At 39.4% G+C, this 21,626-nt stretch overlaps 1 long non-coding RNA gene across 1 annotated transcript; it reads left to right on the top strand.

Annotated features, from left to right (window-relative positions):
- The first annotated feature begins 307 nt into the window (after window positions 1–307).
- On the top strand, window positions 308–19,703 carry LOC120108077. The gene is made up of 2 exons (XR_005509588.1): window positions 308–345; window positions 17,817–19,703. It is a non-coding gene; the product is annotated as an uncharacterized LOC120108077 (long non-coding RNA).
- Window positions 19,704–21,626: the final 1,923 nt, after the last annotated feature.

Below are 21,626 nucleotides of genomic sequence, written 5' to 3'. Positions count from 1 at the left end.
CGTAATCACTATCCTACCGGATACGTGCTATTGCGTGGTCTTTAAAGTTGACTATCAATTTTTGGCGCCGTTGCCGGGGATTGCTAGCATAGTTGTTTTTCTTTTCATAAATTAAACTTTCAATATATATATATATATATCTAAAATAAAATAAAAATATTTTCTATTTTTTTTACTTTACTTATCTCCTTTTTCTCTCTTACTAATTTTTGGTTTTTTTTTTGGTATTATTTGATCAGGAATCGAAGAGCAAGTCTGGGACGATCAAAAAGGAAACTGCTGGAAAAGGAATGCTGTAGAGGTTTGCCTAAAAAAATAAAAAAATTGCTGGAAAAATTTCTTTTGGTAACCTTTAAACCTTTCTTATTTAAACTGATTTCCAATTAGATTGAAATTTTGTGGTGATTGTTTGATTTTAATTTCAGCAAAAGTGTGAATGCATGCTTGATACACATACACCAATTAATCCGCACATAGTAAGGGCAATCACCCCAACAAGATAAGAACTGGATTTCATCACCAGATTCTTGCCTAAATTAGGTGAATCAATTCTCACATAGCTATCACTTTAATTAAAATCAATTAGACATTGGCCCCTAGGGACATTCGAGCTCAATAGAACGAAGATCACCGAAAGTTTTACCAATTTCGCTCTGTGGCTCAGTTGATGTCTAGGCAAGCTTTGTCCCTTAAGGGAGACAGTTCATCTGTTCGAGGCAAGTGGTTTTTAAGTGGGACCTTTGCGAACGCATCGTGACCCCCCACTTACCTGGGAGCTTACCTAGTCAACTCAATTCATTAGACCGGATTGGAGGCTTAGGTGCCCTCTTCAAACCAGTTAGGAGCTGTCTAGTGATTTTAGGGCAAATACAAGGATTTGATATGTTTTTCTTTTATTGCATGCTTGACTGATCAAGTATTAGCTTATGCAAGGGAGTCGTTCTAGAGTGCGTGACCTATTGCCTTTTGACCCTGAAATAGAACGGACCCTTAGGAATATTCGAGCTGAGATCAGAACATTAGAATCATCCCCACCTCCTGAGATGGTTGAAGAACAATCCAAACTTCTGAGAGAGTACTTTACTCCCACCATTTACACTTCTCCATCTTACATTCGATTACCTGAGGTAGCAGCTGTACAATATGAAATAAATTCTAGTGTGATCCAAATACTCCCATCTTTTTATGGGCTCACCAACGAAGATCCATATAAACACCTAGATGAATTCCTTGAGATTTGCACCACTGTCAAGATTCAGAACTTCACTGATGATGCTCTAAAACTTAGATTATTCCCCTTCTCCCTTAAAGATAGAGCCAAGCAATGGCTGAATTCTTTAGAAGCCAATTCGATTCGTTCCTAGGATCAAATGCAACAAGAATTTCTTAAAAAATACTTTTCCATAGGAAGAACGAACCAGTTGAGACGTGCCATCACAAGCTTCTTCCAAACTGAGGGAGAAGAATTTCATGAAACCTGGAGAGATTTCGGGACCTAATCCGTAAATGCTCACATCATCAAATACCTAAATGGCAGCTAGTGCAATGTTTCTATGACAGATTGACTGAACGAAACCGTCAGATGATCGATGCTACATGCAGGGGGACTTTCATGCTTAAAAATGAACATGAAGCATGGAAATTATTTAAAAATCTCAATGAAAACTTCCTCCACCATGCTTCCTGTTCTCGTCAAGCACCCCCAAGTTCTCAAAGAAAAGAGACCATTTGTGAAATAAGGCATTCTATGGACCTGTCTTAGCAAGGTAGATGCATTGTCCCATAAGATTGACCAACTGATGATAGGAGGACATATCGTTAGCTCTTCCCAAGCACAAGTGTGTGCCATCTGTTCTAACCCATCGCATCTTATTCATGAGTGCCCTTCAGCACCCCAATTTTCCGAACTCGTGCAAGAACACATCAATGCTACTCAAACACAGCCCACACCGGGTAATGACCCATTTTCCAATATATATAATCCAGGATAGCGGAATCATCCAAATTTTTCTTGGAAGTAGCAAGCTTCGAATACTGCCCAACCCTATTCCCAAAATTTTCAACCGTTCCAGAATGTTCATCCAAACCGTCCTCCTACTCACTATTCACAATTTCAACATGTCCCTCCTCCAGCACCCCAAAGAGATATGGCTTTTGAGCAAAAAGTTTTAACTGCCCTTCAAGGACTCGAAGCTAATACACAATTGTTGCACTCCTATACCCAGTCTATTGCCAAATTAGAAACCCAGCTAGGGCAGCTAGCGAGTGCACTAAATAAGAGAGAGGAAGGCAAGCTTCCGAGCCAACTAGTGAATAACCCGAGGGGACAATACATGGCTCAAGAGACTCATCCAAATGATGTTCACCATGAACAAGCTAATGCCATGACTACCATAAGAAGTGGACGTATAGTGGACAATAAGGTTGGAGAACAAGAACATAAGAAAAATGAAGACAGGAGTGTGACTGTGCCTAAAGAGAACCCAAACTCGTCTTTGTCGCCATCTAGTTCATTACCGACCACACCTTTTACATTGAAGGCCCCTTTCCCTCAATGTCTGAAAGCACCTTCTCCCTTTGGCATGAAAGGAACTTCCTTGGAAGAAATAATGGAGGTCTTTAAACAAGTCAAAATCAACCTTCCTTTCCTTGATGCCATAAAACAAGTTCCATCCTATGCCAAATTTCTCAAAGACCTTTGTACCCAGAAACGAAAATTTAGGACACATATGACTAAAAAGGTCTTTCTAACTGAACAAGTGAGCTCCATCCTCCAGCACAAAACCCCTCCAAAGTTCAAAGATCCTGGTGCACCTACCATCTCTTGTGTGGTAGGAGACAATTCTATTGATCGAGCACTATTAGATTTAGGGGCAAGTGTTAACCTTCTTCCTTATTCAGTCTACGAGAAGTTTGAATTAGGTGAATTGAAGCCTACTTTGGTGTTCCTGCAATTGGCTGATCGATCTGTTAAAATACCACGAGGAACAATTGAAGACGTCTTAGTCAAAGTAGACAAATTTTATTTTTCAGTCGACTTCATTGTCCTTGATATGGAACCTGTGCTGAATCTTAAGAAACAGATCCGTATGATTCTTGGTCGTCCCTTCTTAGCTACAGCCAATGCATGTATTAACTGTAGAACTAGGATGATGGATATATCTTTTGGGAACGTGAAAGTCAAACTAAATGTATTCCATGCCTCTGATCAACCCGCAAGGGAAGATGAGTGCTTCCTAGTAGACAAAATGGATGATCTTGTAGAAAAAGCCCTTTCCTATATTCTGGCAGATAATCCTTTGGAAGCATGCTTAGCCCATTTCGATATTGATAATTTTGATCTAGACAAGGCCATAGAAGAAGTCAATGTCCTGCTCGACATCCGTCTTCCACAAATTCTCATCCTTGGCGAATCCGATATGAACCTCTTCCTGCCCTTTCTAGTGCGCCACAGTGCCCCTCCATCGAGTCCCCTCCCAAACTTGAGTTAAAGCCACTTCCGATAACGCTTAAGTATGTTTTTCTAGGACCAGAAGACACCCTAGCTATAATCATCGCGGCTGACCTATCTGACAAACAGGAAAGTCAACTTTTGAGCGTGCTAGGAGAACACAAACATGCAATTGGATGGTCCGTAACCAATCTGAAGAAGATTGACCCATCCATTTGTATGCATCGAATTCACCTAGAAGAAGATGCAAAACCGACCCGTGAAATGCACAAGAGACTCAATCCTAACATGAAAGAGGTGGTCAAAAAAGAAGCAGCGAAGTTGCTTGATGCTGGAATCATTTACCCTATCTCTGATAGCAATTGGGTGAGTCCGACTCAAGTAGTACCAAAGAAGTCGGCATTACTGTGGTTGAAAATGCAGAAGGAGAGTTGATGCCCACACGCACGACCACTAGCTGGCGTGTTTGCATTGACTATAGAAAGCTAAACTCCATGACTAGGAAAGACCATTTTTTCTTGCCCTTTATTGACCAAATATTAGAAAGGCTAGCCGGTCAAGGTTTCTACTGTTTCTTAGATGGTTATTCTGGATATAACCAAGTAGTTGTGTATCTCGATGATCAAGAGAAAACCACTTTCACTTGTCCATTTGGGACATTTGCGTATAGGAGAATGCCATTTGGATTATGTAATGCACCCGCGATATTTTAACGATGTATGATGGCAATTTTTTCTGACATGGTAGAGAAATTTCTGAAAGTATTCATGGATAATTTTTCAATTTTTGGCCCTTCATTCGATGATTGTCTCAATAATTTAGCTCTGGTTCTAAAAAGATGTAAGGATACCAATCTAGTGCTAAGTTGGAAAAAGAACCATTTCATGGTTCATGAGGGTATAGTCTTGGGACACATTGTATCCAAAAGGGGTATTGAGGTAGATAAAGCAAAAGTTGATCTTATTTCTAATCTTCCTCCACCCAAATCTATGAAACAAATCCATTCTTTTCTTGGCCATGCTGGTTTTTACCGTCGCTTCATTAAAGACTTCAGCAAAATCTCTAGGCCCTTGTGCAATCTCCTTACCAAGGATACACCCTTTGTCTTTGATGAAGCATGTAAAGAGGCCTTTGAAAAACTCCGATCTAAGTTATCTACAGCACCTGTCATACAACCTCCCAGTTGGATCCTTCCATTTGAACTTATGTGTGATGCTTCTGACTATGCCATTGGGGCGGTTTTAGGGCAACGACTAGATAAGTTACCTCACGTCATCTACTACGTTAGTAATACACTCTCAGATGCACAATTGAATTACACCACTACTGAGAAAGAATTACTAGCTGTAGTATTTGCTCTGGACAAGTTTCGGTCCTATCTCTTAGGGTCCAAGGTTATTGTGTTCACTGATCATTCTGCTCTCCGGTACCTCCTTTCAAAGAAGGACACCAAGCCTCGCCTAATTCGATGGATTCTGTTGTTACAGAAATTGAATCTAGAAATTCGTGATAAGAAAGGTACCACAAATATTGTAGCAGATCATTTGTCTAGAATACTTCTCGAGCCTCCTCATAACATTTCACCACTTCATGATTCCTTTTCAGATGAACAATTATTTGAGGTACAACAAGTGAAAACATCTTGATTTGCCAACATAGTGAACTATCTCACCGTAGGACAAATTTTCGATCATTGGTCCAAATAGGACAAGGATCAATTCTTTTCGCAAGTTAAGTTCTACTTTTGGGATGACCCCGATCTATTTAAGTATTGCCCTGATCAAGTAATCCGTCGATGTGTCCCTGAATGTGAATTTCAGAGTATTCCTGATTTTTGTCATACCCAAGCCTGCGGGAGACATTTTGGGGGTAGAAAAACTGCAGCTAAAGTCTTACAAAGTGAATTTTATTGGCCCTCATTGTTCAAAGATGCTCACAATTTTTGTCAGACTTGTGAGCGATGCCAGCGAATAGGTACAATCATCCGTAGAGATATGATGCCACTTAACCTGATTTTAATTATAGAAATCTTTGATGTCTGGGGTATTGACTTCATGGGTCCTTTCCCGCGCTCTTTTCGTTTTGAATACATTCTTGTCGGGATTAACTATGTGAGGATGATAGTGTTATTTTGATGATTAACAAGCAATTATCTAGAGTATGTTATAAGTTAAATCAATACTTCATTTATAAGTCCATTACTCTCAGTATATTTGTATGAATTGACATAGATATATTTCATTGTTCATTTGAATGAATCTAACATTGAGATGCAGCAAAGAGTGGATTAAGTCAACCCAAAGATTGATTGGGTCGACCCCGGCACATCAAGAAGTCATTTGGCACACTTCTGCAAAATTGGCACAGATGAACAGTGAGTTGGGTCGACCCAAGGAAAGCATGAGTCGACCCAAACACCAAGATTCTTGAAACAAAACAGAAAAATGGCTCTCTAGATTTACTGAGAGGGTCGACCCAAACAGTGGTTGAGTCGACCCAAGCTTGAGTCGACCCAAACCCTGAGAGGGTCGACTCAAAGGCAAAACAGAAAAAGAAGTCAGGAAATGGTTCTCTGGAATTACTGAGAGAGTCGACCCAAGAAGAAGTTGAGTCGACCCAAGTGAACTTTGAGTCGACCCAAAGAATGGTTGGGTCGACCCAAGGAAAGGAAGGCTGAATTTCAAGTTTCTATGTTTTCTGAGAGGGTCGACCCAAGGAATGTTTGAGTCGACCCAAGTGAAAGTTGGGTCGACCCAAGGACAGGTTGAGCCGACCCAAACACGGGCTGAAGCATAACGGCTAGTTCTGCAGATGTACTTTTTGTCCTTCCCAAGGTCAGTAACGGCTAGTTTTTCAAATCTAACCATTGGGGCTTGTCCAAAGGATGTGGGAAGCTATTTAAAGGGGCACTATTCATCAGATAGAAGAACTTTTGAAAGAGATATCAAAGAGTACACAAGAAAACAAAAGTGCCCTAATCTTCTTCATTCAAGTGCTTCATTCAAGAATCAAAGAAAGGGGTTGAGCAGATTCAAAGAGTCATCAAGAGCTCCATCCTCCCTTGAAGAGTGAAGCATCCTTGACAAAGAAGAGCAAAGCCACTTCAAAGCGATAAATACTTTCTAACTCTTCTTTGTAGTTAATATTGTTTCATTTGCTCATTTAGGAGTTTGAATCTTTCTTTTTGTTTGTCAAACTATTTGTAAAGGTTGGTTGGTGAGCCCGGAAAACCAACGAAGTAGGTTGATTGGTGAACCCGGAAAACCAATTGTAAAGGTTCGTTGGTGAGCCCGTAAAACCAACAAAGGTTTTGGGTGAACCCGAAAAACCAAATTGTAAAGGTTCGTTGGTGAGCCCGTAAAACCAACAAAGGTTTTTGGATTGTGAGCTCGGAAAACAATCCAACTGTAATCCGCGAGATTATAGTGAATTTCCAAGGGGTCGCTTGGGGAGTGGACGTAGGTGCTAAGGAGAGCACCGAACCACTATACTTTGTGTTGTTTGTGTTGTGAATTGCCTTAGCTTACTAACCATCTATTTGACTTGAGTAAGATAGTTTAAATTTAAAAGAAACCAATTCATCTCCCCCTCTTGGCTTGTCACCTTGGGCAACAAGTGGTATCAGAGCAAGGTGCTCTAATAGTACTCATTGATCTCACAATCAAGAGTTAAAGATCATGACAACCCAAGTGGAATGTTCTATGAGTGAGGGGCAATCCACAAATAGACCACCTCTATTTAATGGCACAAACTACACATATTGGAAAGCTAGAATGAGGATATTCATTCAAGCTTCAGACTATGAACTATGGCAAATCATCACTAGAGGACCTCACACACCCACACTTAACATAGAGGGCACTATCATACCCAAACCAGAAATGGATTGGAATGAAAGTGATAGAAGATTAGCACAGTTAAATGCAAAAGCTATAAATGTACTTTACTGCTCATTAGATGTAAATGAGTTTAATAGAATATCTACTTGCACTACTGCCAAAGAAATTTGGGATAGACTTGAGGTCACACATGAAGGGACCAATCAAGTTAAGGAGTCAAAGATAAACATATTAGTACACAAGTATGAATTGTTTAAAATGGAATCTACTGAGTCCATAACTAAAATGTTTACTCGTTTTACTGACATTATAAATGGGCTTAAGAGTTTAGGAAAATCTTACTCTAACTCTGATTTGGTGCGAAAAATTCTCAGGTCTCTACCAAGAAATTGGGAGGCCAAGGTAACCGCTATTCAAGAAGCAAAGGACCTCAACATACTACAGTTAGAGGAGCTTCTAGGATCACTCATGACCCATGAGTTGACAATGAGGCAAAATTCAGAAGATGAGGTCAAGAGAAGAAAGCCCATTGCTCTAAAGACTACCACCCCTAAACAACTAACTGAATCGGAAGATTCGGATGATGATGAAGAAATCGATGAAGAAGGGATGGCTGTGCTTGGGAGAAGATTCAGAAAATTTATGAGAGGTAAGAATAGGTTCCATAAAAAGAAACCCTTCCTTAAAGGTAACTCAAGCAAAGAAAAGGGTAAGGACAAAGAAAAGGAAAAAGAAACTCCCATTTGCTATGAGTGTAACAAACCCGGGCATTATAAGATAGATTGCCTAGATTTGAAGTGGATGGCAAGAAAGTTGAAAAAGAAAAATTTCATGGCTGAATGGAGTGAAAGTGAGGAATCAAGCTCAGAGGAGGAAGATCATCAAGAGATGGCCCAAATGTGTCATATGGCCAATGACGATGAGGTAGATTCTGAACTTGACTGTGATTTTACTGTTGATGAATTACATGATGCATTCTTAGAACTCATGGAAGAACATAAGAAACTAATTAATAGAAATAAAGTTCTAAAAGAAGAAAATCAATCTCTTATCAAAGATAAGTTAAAGCTGTCACATAACTGTGAAACATTAAATAGAAAACTTGCAAATGAAACCAAGAATCTAATTGCTGAAAATATCAAGCTAAAAGAAGATGCTGAAGAATATAAATCATTGGTAGATAAATTTACTCTTAGTTCTACCAAATTAAATTTGATTCTTGATAGCCAAAAAGCTGTATATGATAAGGCCGGTTTAGGATATAGAACGAATAGGAAACAAAAATTCTTAAAGAACATTTTTGTAAAAGCTAAAAGTGAAAATATTACTTGCTATTGCTGCAATAAGTTAGGACATAGAGCATATGAATGTAACTTTAGAAAGTCCAGTCAAAACAAGTTAAGTTATAATCAAAAGATTAAATTCAAGAAAGTTTGGGTTCCAAAAGGAACATGGAGAGAACCCTAAAGGACCCAACTTAGTTTGGGTACCTAAAGTTTCTTCTTGATCTTGATTGCAGGTGTGTCTTGCAGCTGATAAAGTGGAAAAACGATGGTATCTAGATAGCGGCTGTTCAAGACACATGACCGGTGACGAAGATCAATTTGTCACCTTGGAATCAAAGAATGGTGGAGTAGTAACTTATGGAGACAATGGTAAAGGGCATATCATTGGAAAGGGTAAAATTTTCATTGCTCCATCTATTTTTGTAGAAAATGTCTTATTAGTTAAGGGTTTGAAACATAACCTTCTTAGCATAAGTCAATTTTGTGATAAAGGGTTTAAAGTTACATTTGAAGCATCTGTATACATAATCACTAATCCTAAAGATAATAGCATTGTACTTGTAGGACAAAGGCAAAGAAATATTTACTTAGTAGATCTTCATGAGTTAGGCAAGAAAAATGGTTTATGCTTAATTACTAATGAAGAAAAGAAAAATGAAACTAGTTGGCTTTGGCATCGAAGATTAGGACATGCTAGTATGGAATTAATATCAAAACTAGTTAAGAAAGAATTAATAAAAGATGTGCCAAAACTGATCTTTGAAAAGGACAAAATATGTGGACCATGTTCATTGGGAAAACAAACTAAATCATCTTTCAAATCGAAGAATGTAGTATCAACAACTAGACCATTTAAACTCATACACATGGACTTATTTGGACCTACTAGAACTACAAGTCTAGGAGGGAAGAAATATGGACTAGTTATTGTTGATGATTTCTCAAGGTATACATGGGTTTCATTTTTGGCACATAAGAATGAAGCATTTTCAGAATTTTTGAAACTATATAATAATATCATAAATGAAAAGAAACTCACCTTAGTAGCAATTCGAAGTGATCATGGTACGGAATTTGAAAATCAACACTTTGAAAAATTTTGCACTAAAAATGGAATATCACATCAATTTTCAGCACCCAGAACGCCTCAACAAAATGGGGTTGTTGAAAGGAAAAATAGGACATTGGCAGAAATGGCACGCACAATGTTGTGTGAGTCAAATCTTCCAAAGTACTTTTGGGCTGAAGCTATAAACACTTCTTGCCATATTCTAAATCGAGTTTTAATACGACCTATAACCAAGAAAACTCCTTATGAACTCTGGAAGAATAAGAAACCAACTGCTAAATATCTTAAAGTGTTTGGATGTAGATGTTTTATCTTAAACAATGGCAAAGAGGATCTAAGTAAATTTGATGCCAAGTCAGATGAAGGTATCTTGTTAGGATACTCCACATCTAGCAGGGCATACAGAGTATTCAATAAAAGAATCTTAGTAGTGGAAGAGTCAGTCAATATTATATTTGATGAGTCTGATAGTGAGTCTGCTAGGAAAGAAAATATTGTTGATGATGATACAGGAATTATCGACTTTGAAAAGTTGAATATTGATGACGTGCCAAATCAAGATAAGGGAGATGATTGCATGCCACCACAACCCCAAAACTTGCCAAAAGAATGGAGGTATGCACATGGACATCCTAAAGACTTAATCATTGGTGATCCATCTCAAGGGATAAGAACTCGATCATCTCTTAGGAATTTAAATGATTATCTTGCTTTCGTTTCACAATTAGAACCTAAGAATTATGAAGAAGCTGAAAAAGATAATAACTGGATAAATGCCATGCAAGAAGAATTAAATCAATTCAAAAGAAGTAATGTATGGACATTAACTGAAAGACCAAAGCATAATTCAGTAATTGGAACAAAATGGATATTTAGAAATAAATTAGATGAAAATGGATTAGTTATAAGAAATAAGGCTAGACTTGTAGCTAGACAAAGATGAAAAAGGGAAGAGTATTGATATTAAGCTCTATAGAGGAATAATTGGATCCTTGCTCTACCTTACTGCTAGTAGACCCGACATCGTATTTAGTGTAGGAATATGTGCTAGATACCAATCCGATCCTAAGGAGTCACATTTAAGTGCTGTTAAGAGAATCCTTAGATATTTAAGAGGAACTACCAATATAGGTTTATGGTACTCAAGAGACTCATGTCTAGATTTGCTTGCATATTCAGATGCTGATTTTGCCGGATGCAAATTAGATAGGAAGAGCACAAGTGGCACATGTCAATTCTTAGGAAACAACTTAGTATCATGGTTCAGCAAAAAGCAGAATTCAGTGGCACTGTCCACAGCTGAAGCTGAATACATAGCTGCTGGTAGTTGTTGTGCTCAAGTATTATGGCTTAAGCAACAACTAGAGGACTATGGAGTTAAACTAGATAATATTCCTATTAAGTGTGATAATACTAGTGCCATCAATCTTACTAAAAATCCAGTTCAGCACTCTAAAGCCAAACACATAGAAATAAGGTACCATTTTATTAGGGATCATGTGCAAAATGGAAATATATGTATTGAGCATATATGCACTGAAAAATAATTAGCCGACATATTTACGAAACCATTGAGTGAAGATAGATTCTGCATGCTAAGGAGGGAATTAGGCATATGTGATCCTTTTTATTGAAGAAATATAAAAGGGAGCTAGTAGTCTCATGATACATTCCTCTAATTTCTAAAATCCCATGAAACATGAGTCAAACTTGTTATCTATAGATTCCTTACTCATGTATCATTGTCCCAGAAAGAAGTTATAAGGATTGGAAGCAAAGAAAATTTTTAGAAGCAAAAAGGAAGAGAAAAAGAAAAATTCTGCACTTGGGTCGACCCAACCCAGAATAGGGTCGACCCAACGTTGAGTCGACCCAAGAAAAATCTTGAGTCGACCCAACGTCGGGACCCCACTGTTAAAAGGGGACCCGAGAGCATATCTAGGGCACTGTTTACCCTTTGTCCTCTTTCGAAAATCCTTTTTCCCACTCTCAAATCTTCTCCAATCATCTCCAAACAGTAGATTTCCTTGAGATCCTAGAGAAATGGGACCCAAAAGAGCCGTAGCCAAGAGATCCGGAAGAGTCACACGGATTCAACGGGAGGAAAGGCAACCTACGGAGCCATCTCCTGTGTCTCCACGACGTGAGGCACGTGCGGAGGCCCCTCCTCCTCCTTCCCCCTCAGTGATACTTGCAAGATTTGCGGGAAGGCCGGTTACAACGGAAAGAAGGATCCATTCCGAGTTCTTTGATCAAGAAGGGTTTCGGTTGAGGGAATGGATCCAAAGGCAAGGTTGGGAGTATCTTTGCTCCCTAGATGTGGTAATCTACCCCGGATTGGTTCAGGAGTTCTATGCCTTCCTCAAAACTGGTATGGGAGGGCTTGTTTCGGAAGTTCGAGAGGTTCGAGTTCGAGTTTCCGAGGAGAGCTTGAGTGAGCTACTTCATCTACCCTGCATAGGAGCCACTCCGGAAAAGCTAGAAAACAAAATGAGAGCTCTAAAGTTGATCATGAAAAATGAGAACTTCGACTTTTCCACGAAGGTAATAGCTAGTTCTCTTTCCGCTGAAATGAGATTACTGCTCAGTATAATAAATAGGATTTTATTTCCAAAGACCGGGAGATTCGATCTCATCACAGAGCGAGATCTAGCAGTGATGGAGTGTATGATTCAGGGGATTCCCCTAAATCTTCCGGCCATGATACTGAGACAAATGAGGAAGGTGATGTGCAGCAACAGGGTATCACTACCTTATGGTATGATACTCACCTTGATTTTTCGACAGCACGGTTTAGCTCTCGAGGAGGAGGCATCCAAGAGTCTGCATCATACTGACACATACACTGCACGGACACTTATACGCATGGGATATGAGAAAGTGAACGGGCAGTGGATTCACACTGGAGCAGGCATTCAGGGTGAGGCACCAGAGGGAGATGCACCAGAGGATGAGGATGAGGAGCATATGGATCATCCTCCTGCACCTTCAGAGGCTGGACCATCATCATCCATTCCTCCGAGAGATACGGATGAGTTCTGGAGCAGGATGACTGAGCTCATGTCAGCTCAGGCGAGGACTATCACTGACGGGCTGACGAGCCGATTGGACGCCCGGTTGGATGTCATGTCTGCTGAGATCAGTGATCTGAGGCAGCAGATAGGAGCACTCCGGAGAGAGAGAGAGACCCATGGACCATCTGTGCCACAGGCTGCTGAGTCAGAGATTTCGGCACAGAGTCATCCAGCTCGTCGTGCTCCACGCTAGACACAGTCTCACCAGGCACGACCTCCCCTCGCCACATACACTAGGAGGATGAGGACTAGATCCCAGCCGTTAGAGTCTCCCTAGGCTGATCTTAGCATTTATGTTTAGAGCCTAGGCCAGATATCTAGTTCTCATGTGTATTTTGCTTTTATCATGTATCTTTAAACTTTGATTGAGGAACATTGTATTTGTTTTCATTTTGGGGATGACTGTATTAAAATGTTCCTATTTTGATCAATGAAGTTTGAAGTTTGCTATTTATTGCATCTTTTCCATGTATCTTTTTGATGATAACAAAAAGGGGGAGAAGTAAAGTAAGAGTATTTATTTTAGGAGAAGTAAAGATCTTAGGGGAGAGAAGTAAAGATTTTGTAGATTAGATAAAGTAACAAAATGGGGAGAAGTAAAGATATCTTTAGAGTAAGTAAAGAAAGATTGATAAGAGTAAAAGTAAAGAAAGAGGAATAGTAGAGAAAGGAGAAGTAAAAAAAGTTAAAGAAAGGAGAAGTAAAGAAAGAAAGAGAAATAACTTGTAAAACAAATTGAAAATCATATAAGAAAGCATATACATCTAAGGGGGAGCAATTTGCAACAATGAAAATGATCAAGTCAAAAATTTATATCAAATTTCAGAATTTGGCACGCACCTCTCGCACCCCGATACATAACCTGAAACTCATATTTTTTCTCAAATTTTTGAAGTTTCATCGCTAATGAATTATAAATGAAAGGGGGAGCAATTCAAAAAGTCAAATTGGCAACATTTAAATGATATAGGGGGAGATTTCACTCTTATATATGAAAAGCTGAAATTCAGCAAGTTAAGCCCTTTCAAAAACTGATTTCAAAGACAAATAACAATAGGTTCATACTCTTTATTTTGTAATCATCAAAAAGGGGGAGATTGAGGATGATAGTGTTATTTTGATGATTAACAAGCAATTATCTAGAGTATGTTATAAGTTAAATCAATACTTCATTTATAAGTCCATTACTCTCAGTATATTTGTATGAATTGACATAGATATATTTCATTGTTCATTTGAATGAATCTAACATTGAGATGCAGCAAAGAGTGGATTAAGTCGACCCAAAGATTGATTGGGTCGACCCCGGCACATCAAGAAGTCATTTGGCACACTTCTGCAAAATTGGCACAGATGAACAGTGAGTTGGGTCGACCCAAGGAAAGCATGAGTCGACCCAAACACCAAGATTCTTGAAACAAAACAGAAAAATGGCTCTCTGGATTTACTGAGAGGGTCGACCCAAAAAGTGGTTGAGTCGACCCAAGCTTGAGTCGACCCAAACCCTGAGAGGGTCGACCCAAAGGCAAAACAGAAAAAGAAGTCAGGAAATGGTTCTCTGGAATTACTGAGAGAGTCGACCCAAGAAGAAGTTGAGTCGACCCAAGTGAACTTTGAGTCGACCCAAAGAATGGTTGGGTCGACCCAAGGGAAGGAAGGCTGAATTTCAAGTTTCTGTGTTTTCTGAGAGGGTCGACCCAAGGAATGTTTGAGTCGACCCAAGTGAAAGTTGGGTCGACCCAAGGACAGGTTGAGCCGACCCAAACACGGGCTGAAGCATAACGGCTAATTCTGCAGATGTACTTTTTGTCCTTCCCAAGGTCAGTAACGGCTAGTTTTTCAAATCTAACCATTGGGGCTTGTCCAAAGGATGTGGGAAGCTATTTAAAGGGGCACTATTCATCAGATAGAAGAACTTTTGAAAGAGATATCAAAGAGTACACAAGAAAACAAAAGTGCCCTAATCTTCTTCATTCAAGTGCTTCATTCAAGAATCAAAGAAAGGGGTTGAGCAGATTCAAAGAGTCATCAAGAGCTCCATCCTCCCTTGAAGAGTGAAGCATCCTTGACAAAGAAGAGCAAAGCCACTTCAAAGCGATAAATACTTTCTAACTCTTCTTTGTAGTTAATATTGTTTCATTTGCTCATTTAGGAGTTTGAATCTTTCTTTTTGTTTGTCAAACTATTTGTAAAGGTTGGTTGGTGAGCCCGGAAAACCAACGAAGTAGGTTGATTGGTGAACCCGAAAAACCAATTGTAAAGGTTCGTTGGTGAGCCCGTAAAACCAACAAAGGTTTTTGGTGAACCCGGAAAACCAAATTGTAAAGGTTCGTTGGTGAGCCCGTAAAACAAACAAAGGTTTTTGGATTGTGAGCCCGGAAAACAATCCAACTGTAATCCGCGAGATTATAGTGAATTTCCAAGGAGTCGCTTGGGGAGTGAACGTAGGTGCTAAGGAGAGCACCGAACCACTATACTTTGTGTTGTTTGTGTTGTGAATTGCCTTAGCTTACTAACCATCTATTTGACTTGAGTAAGATAGTTTAAATTTAAAAGAAACCAATTCACCCCCCCCTCTTGGCTTGTCACCTTGGGCAACACTATGTCTCCAAATGGGTAGAAGCAGTTGCCACTAGGACTAATGACCACAAGGTTGTGGTTAAGTTTTTACAAACCAATATATTTAATCGCTTTGGCACACCCCGAGCTATCATTAGTGATGGGGGATCACATTTCTGCAATCGATTTTTTGAAGCTTTGGTTCGCAAGTATTCAATCACCCACAAAGTTGCCACCCCGTACCATAACCAAACAAGTGGACAAGTTGAAGTTTCCAATAGGAAGATAAAACACATCTTAGAAAAAACAATACGCCCCAATAGGAAAGATTGGTCTCAGAGGTTAAACGATTCTCTCTGGGCCTACCGTACTGCCTATAAGACTCCTATTGGCATGTCTTCCTACCGACTGATTTTTGGTAAAGCTTACCACTTACCGGTAGAATTTGAGCATAGAGCTTTTTGGGCCATTAAAAAGTTTAACTTTGATATGGCAGTAGCTGGTTCTAACCGGAAACTTCAACTGAACGAGCTTGAAGAGTTACGCAATGAGGCGTATGAAAATGCCAAAATATACAAAGCAAGGACTAAGGCTTTTCATGACAAATACATTAACCGTAAGTCTTTCGAGCCTAATCAAAAGGTTTGGCTATTCAATTCTAAATTGTATCTCTTCCCTGGTAAACTTCGCTCTAGGTGGGATGGTCCATTTTTAGTTAGGAAGGTTTTTCCTCATGGTGCGATAGAAATTCAGAACATCAGTGATGGTCGTATTCTGAACGTCAATGGTCAAAGATTGAAATCTTACATAGAATGTGTTGCAGATGAACAGTTGATTGAATCTCTTGATTTGATGGATCCTATTTATCGGGATAATTAAGGATGTACTGCGTCTGGCTGAAGACGTTAAACTTAGCGCTTGTTGGAAGGCAACCCAATTTTCGTAGGTCATTTTTGCATTTTTTTTCTTATTACATTTTTCAATGTCTTACCAGGATCCCTTATATTACTGATGCAACTACGGTAAAATGCTTTTATCCTCCATATGCATCATATTTTCGTCCAAAATAAAATAAAATAAAATAAAATAAAATAAATATAATATTAAAAAAATATTGAGGACAATGTCTGATCTAGGTTGGGGGGTATAGGATTCGAATTTTTGAAGAAATTTTTTGTATTTTTGAATAAGTTTTTCATTAAAAAAAACCTAATTTCTATGCTTTAGTACTGAAATGATAAACACACAAAGTATATAAAATCTAAAAAGTCCAATGACTAGTCAGGAGTAAGTCAATTTGAGTTCTTTTTATTAAAAGTTCTTTTAGCGAGTTGTAAGATAATTTTTTTACTTTGGAATTTCACAACACACATGACCTGCACTTCTAAGGGTTAGGTTCAACATTATATTGTTAAGTCTGGTAGCAACCTTGAGTCCTGATGAATCATACCAATCTAATTCACTACTATCTCATATTTATGAAAAAAAAAAGAGGTGAATTTAGTCAGGTACATCGAAAAGGGCTATCTATTGTCAAAGGTTAGCGGGCTTGTATGAGGAATCCGAGTATAGGTCCGTAGGGGAGTCTTGATGCCCAACATCTTATGCCATATGGTGTGGGAGTTGTTGACTGAATGCTCACTATACGGAGAAATCATCACAAGAGTAAAAGTGCATAATTTATTTATAAATACAAAATCAAAGTATATATATATATATATAAAAGAGAAAATAATATTGACCTTGGAAAAGATAATAGTGTGAAAGCCGTCGTTGTAAAAATTCAAGTAAACTGGAATATTACAGATAAAGCCCATGAGGTATTAAAGTAAACATCCACAACTCTCGAAATTCTACAAGATAGGATGATTTTGAATCAATGATTAGGTCTTACCTGACTAATTCTTGGAAACTACTAGTTTTAGCAGTATTTTGGAGGATCTAAAGCCTTAGCTTGTGTATGGTCCAGATATCACCAAGCACCCAAGTATAAATACGCCTTACAACTCTCTAATAGAAACTTAATGACTTCAACTTAAGTTGCATACTGATCTAGGATTTGGGCTGACTTAGTAATTAAAACTTTGTGTGCTTTTGTAATTCTTGGCACTTATGCATTTGAAATTAGATTTTATAAAATAAATTCTTTCGACAGTAGTTTGTGGGTAGCTGCGCCGGAAACCCTCACGAGACAAAACTCGTCCACTAGGGCCGCCTAGGGGTTTAAAGCCTTATTGCATACGGTAAATGCAATCGCGATTCCTGCGAAAGTGAGTTAGCTTTTATTTTGCTCGAGGACTAGCAAAATGTAGGTTGTGGGGTATGATAATTGCTAAATAATGCATAAATTAATATCTTACTCATAACACTTATCATTATTTTTATGCACATATTTTAAATTTAAACATAAGAAAATGTGTTCCCCTTCATCATGGCATTATTAAAAATAATTCGAGTTTGCCAGATTTTATTGGTCGAGTCTAATGTGTGTAGGTCAAGTCGAACTAATTGGGATGATGTCTGAACTAATGTGTGCAGGTCGCATTTGCAGCTGAACCCGTATCCACATCACCCTCTAAGTGCTTAGCGATTAATGCTCCAAGTTTGATCCCAGCCGTCCCATGTTGATCTCCCAATATCTCAGCTCACAGATCCGTTTCATTATCCCACATTACAACATCTTTCCGGATTATCTCCTAGCCGACCCAAATTCATCTCTTCTGAATTCCAAGTCCCCTTAAATCCAGTGTCTTCCCTCTTCCGAACCAACCCAGCCAAATTAAATTCACATCATCTCATCCTTCCGAGTCCCTAGCCGTGAGCTTCTACCACGAAATCCATCCCGTGTCCATATATCAAGCTTCCCAGTTTCAAAACAAAGCCATTTTCCAACTCTTCCGACATTCCCCTCACGCCCGTGTTCATCTTCCACGTCATCCTTTACCTCCCCTCTTTTAGCTTCAAAACAGAGTCCCATGATCCATGGAATGAACCCAAATCCCAGCATTCCATCATCCGCGGATCCTCTTCTCCCTCCGCATACCCATCAGCTCCATCCAGCCGCTTGCATCCTTATCCCTTCTTTGGAACAAATCCCAGCATCCCCTGTTCCCAATCGGATGAACATCCCAAACCACTTCTCCCAGTCGAATCCAAAAAAATAGAATCTCCCACGTATTCCTCTTCTTCTGCTAGATCCCAGTCAAGATAAGCCTTCCAGATTTCCTATCATCCTTATCCCAAAGCCGTCAACCAAATCCCAAATTGCTTCCCAGCGTCCGCGATTCATGGAAAACTCCCAGCTCATCTTATCTTCATCACGGATCAAGCCAGCCTTCGTCCCATTCGCGATCAGCCTCCATAGATCCCATGGCTGGCCATCCGTGTTTGATCCCAGCGGCATCATCCACTCCTCCCAGCCAAAACCAAACCTCCACGTCCAAAGAACAGAGCCGTTGGCCTGTTCCAAGCTGAATAAAAACCTCAAACCAAATCATTCCTAGATTTCCCCTACATCCGCGATTCATCTTCATCCCGTGAGCATCCCAAACAAATTGGTCCCAAGCTCATCCACTGCGTTCACATCGCGTTCACAATGCGTTCCATCCATTCCCAACCTCAAATCTCAGTGTCCGAGATCTTCTCAGCTTGCACCTTCATCCCCTGCATCGGAATAAAGCAATCTCAGCCATAATCCCATGAACCAAATCCAAATACAACCCAAGCTTTCTTCCGTTCATAGGATCAGCTTCCAGATAAGCTTCAAATCCCAGCCGTTCCAACTCCCCTGTTCAGCCTCCATCCTTATCCCATCGTCCAAGGATTCTCAAACTTCCCAAAGATTTTTCGTGACCCACCTTCATCCCATTGTGATCTATCATCCCCTGCTTCAGCAGCCACGATAGACTCAAATCTTCATCCGCATGATACCCACCGCGTCCAAGGATCAAGGAGCAGACTCATCTGCCTTATCCCGTAGCTGATCATCCTTATCTGCACTCGGAACAGGGGAGGAGAGAGGGCTGGTGAAGGCTATAAAAGGAGGAGGAGACGGATCCCATGGCAGCTCTTCTCAGGTTGAGTTCCCACAAGAATAAAAGGAGAGAGATTATTTTGGGTATTATGGGAAGAACTTCCCACGGAAAGAAAAAAAATGAAATGTTATGGGGGAGATTAGCCGGAGCTTCTTCCATGATCACGACGTATTCTTCTCTTCTTTCCCGCCGCCACCTCCCTCGAAAGAAGTCAGTCATGCTGTCTTCATCCTGCTGTGCTGCTATCGTCCACTTCTACATGGAGGGCTGATCTCTTCACTAGGGCAGGATGAAGCCCTAACAAGGACCACAACGGTTATTGTATCATTTTATTTCTGCTCTTGGAATTGTATGAACATCTTTGATCTTAATGAATATTTATTTTATCCCATATTTAAATTCTGTGATTTTAAGTATGGTGTTTATACAGTTGTTCTTCATGATCACTAAGCAAAAATAAGATAGTTCATGCTTAAGGAAGATGCAGTGTGCTGCCACCTTAGATTAGGATAGACATTTCATGCTAACTGAAGATGGACTATGCCTAAATTACTTTGGTGAAATTTTATTCGAATGCTTATTAGAATTGTAGCCAATTTGTATAAAAATTCAAGAATGAAATAAAATATAATTAATCATTGTTGCTATGTTAGTGGTGAATTCCTTACCCTAGGTTCTTTTATTCATATTATTTTTAATTACATTTTTCTTAATTTATTTAGTTCAATAGTCTTCCAAAACTTTCTTTTTAAATATTTTTTTTAAAAAAATAACTGTACACCAATTTCTGTGGATCGATACCCGTAATCACTATCCTACCAAATACGTGCTATTGCGTGGTCTTTAAAGTCCTGCAAAGATTGAGGAAGAAAGCTATGTCTACCTATGCATTGCACCTGTCCCCAGCAACTAGCTGCAAGGGAACACTGGATGATCACATGTTCTGAGTCTTCTAACACTTACGTCACAAAGGTCACAACTAAGACATCCTTCATTAATGATACCCTTGCGATGCAGAAGTTTTTTACAAGGCAACCAGTCCCATTACAAATTTACAACTCCACCAGAAGGTTTTCACACTCATTGGTATATTCAATTCCAAATCCATCTGAAATTATATGGAGTTTCAGCCGGTACATAAGGCTTATCAATCCATGCACGTCTTTAATGGTAACTTGATTAAGCCTACTAGTTCCCCAACTATGCTGATTAGACCAGTTTCCTTGCACAAGGAAATGCAACAAATCTGGGTCATCAACTTAGCTGAAAATATAGAGGCAAGTTCCCATTCCATGAATGGTCAGGGCTCGAGAGATTTTGCATATGAATTTCTGAGTTGCACTCTCTAACATCCTATTGAGTAGGCCATATCAGAAGGGGAGCAGTGGATAGCCAAGGATCGTTAAGTTCATTTATACTCGAGCCCGTCCCCATGGTCCATATAAAATGAGGCTGAACTAAGGGGCCGCACTCGCTAATTCTCCTTCAAATAGGGAGCACCTTCGTAGTTTCTGATAATTGTCCCAAGTGCCCATAAATGATACTTAGCATAAACCTATTTGGCCCATAAAGAATCAGGGTTGAGAATGGCTTAGGCTGCAAGCTTACAGAGGAAGGCTTTAGATAGTGGTTAGATTAACCATGCCAAGTCCCCTGGGGTTTTTGGTATGCACATATGATCCCAGGAGATTAGACCCTCTTTAATTAGAAGAGTTTCCCGACAAGAAAGCCCAAAATTTCTTTTCCAAATTAGCAAGAAATGCCAAAGGCAACCAAAGACATGCAATATAACGGAATCGATGACAGCACAGACTGACAAGGGTTGCTCTTCTTGCAAGAGATAAAGCCTTCCACTTCCAATTCCCAATCCTAACTATCACCTTTTCCTGGAGAAAATTGACATTCAAAGTGACTAGTTGCATACCTGATAATGGAACTCCAAAGTAATCCCAAATGCCCTTTCGTTTGGTCATATGAAAGAGTCTCTTGATTTGAGATTTAAGTGCACTCAGGGAGGTAGGACTAAAGATAATATGGGATTTATCCAAATTAATAGTCTATCGAAAGAGATATCAATAAACTTCTATGAATGAACATAAGCATATATTGTCCTTGATAGTTGCCCTTATAATCAGTAGGCAATTATCTACAAAGAAAACATATGAGATAGAAAGCATTTCCCGAACTGGCTGATATGCCCTAAGCATTTGGTCTTGAACAAAAAAATATAAGAACCTTGGAAAAGACATTAGAAAATATTATGAACAAGTATGGATATAATGGATGGCCGTGTTTAAGGCCTCGGGTTGGAGAA

The sequence above is a fragment of the Phoenix dactylifera genome, unplaced genomic scaffold (assembly GCF_009389715.1).
Source record: "Phoenix dactylifera cultivar Barhee BC4 unplaced genomic scaffold, palm_55x_up_171113_PBpolish2nd_filt_p 001162F, whole genome shotgun sequence".
Taxonomy (NCBI): domain Eukaryota; kingdom Viridiplantae; phylum Streptophyta; class Magnoliopsida; order Arecales; family Arecaceae; genus Phoenix; species Phoenix dactylifera.
This window is presented reverse-complemented; position numbering and strand designations above follow the sequence as displayed.